The 1,536-nt window shown below is 38.0% G+C and overlaps 1 protein-coding gene across 4 annotated transcripts in view; it reads right to left on the bottom strand.

Annotated features, from left to right (window-relative positions):
* LOC103382053 (ras-related protein Rab-26-like) overlaps window positions 1-1,536 on the bottom strand; it is a 39,296-nt gene that overhangs the window by 5,939 nt on the left and 31,821 nt on the right. The gene's annotated exons all lie outside the window — the stretch shown is intronic.

The following is a 1,536-nucleotide window of genomic DNA, read 5'->3' as shown; positions in this document are numbered from 1 at the left end:
CTAATTCACAAGAACCCGTATCCAGTACACACCACACTACTAGTAGTGTGTGAGACCTGATTTTGCTACTTCAAAAAAGAAAAAAACCCTGACCTTTGGCCTTTATCACCATGATTCAACCGGTGTATCCCTGGTTCTTTTATTTGACATGTGACATTTAAAAACAACTGAATCCTCTAAACAATAACATATTTAAAAATCTGAAAAGCAAAGAGGACACAAATAAAGGTGAATAACAGGAGGTGTTGTGTGTTTGTGCTGTATTACGTATGTGAACGTGTACAGTGACATGTTTCCAATCTCAATAACATCACTAATGAGCACCCAGCATACTGCAGTGATTTCTGTTACAGCCAGGCTGCTGCTCTACACTCTCATGTTTCTCATTACACAAATAATTAAAGTTGTGCTTATTACATCCCTCTAACAGTCCCACAGCAGCTATTACACAGCCTAAGTGTGTGTGTGTGTGTGTGTGTGTAATTAAATCTGAATCCAATCAGCTCTCACCACACTGCGCTGCATTCAATATCCCAGAAAGTTGGAATTTGGGACTCTGCCGAGACCAGGAGAAAAAGCAAAACCTGAATGTAAAAATATTGAACCGCAGCGGATTAAAAAAGTTCTGAATTCATTTTCCTAAATCCCTAACTGTTGTTGGTGTGAAGGACGGCTGAGGATCTGTAATCTGCACGTAAGACGGAATTTGAATTAGGGATCAAACATTGACTTATGACACAGACCACATAAAAACTCCCCTCAGGTGAAAGTAGCCCATATTCAAAATGTCTACATATTAAAATGGACCAAAGATTGGGTTAGGGTTAGGGTTAGGGTTAGGGTGTATATCTTTTATCTTAAATATCTCAGAACGTCTCGCTCTCATTTACACAAGGACAAACTCATTCTTCTTTTTTTCTGGACTCAAAATATGACAGCAGCATATTAAAAAGGAAACAAAACATCTCAAAATTAAAGACCAAGATGTGTAAGTCATGAAAACATGGTAAAGTTTTATCTAAAATAAATATTTTGATGTATTGTTTTGATCAAAATAAAGAATGCAATGCTAATTACATTTTCTCTGTGAAAAAAACAGTCATCTGCATATAGTCGAACTTTTTACAAAATCATAATCAGTCAGCTCAAAGTTAAATGCTGTGAAACACGCTGTCACCTACACTAGCTGAGCCATGGTTTGAAGTTATAAGCTTCATTGTAAGCTAAGACGGGCATTTTATAAGACATGAGTCAAAAAGGTCTGACATAATTGGCCAGAACCATTTCCTGAGTTATTCTGTCCATGAAGGTGTTGTTGTACAACATTATGAGGTCGCAGTAAAGAATGTCTGAGACCATAAAAAGTTTTTGACCTTGTTCTTTGACTGGCAAAACATAATGTGCTCATCTTCAGAAGCGGGTGAGGAAACTCCCTGAAGGGGTTCCTGAAATATCACACTCACATGGAGGGTAGCAGTCCTAAGTACGCTGGCACTAAATAGCATCCATGATTTACTCCGAGTGCCTCGAAGGTCA

Source organism: Cynoglossus semilaevis, chromosome 8, assembly GCF_000523025.1.
Source record: "Cynoglossus semilaevis isolate Cse_v1.0 chromosome 8, Cse_v1.0, whole genome shotgun sequence".
NCBI lineage: Eukaryota > Metazoa > Chordata > Actinopteri > Pleuronectiformes > Cynoglossidae > Cynoglossus > Cynoglossus semilaevis.
The sequence above is the reverse complement of the archived record's forward strand: the minus strand, read 5'-3'. Positions and strand labels throughout refer to the sequence as shown.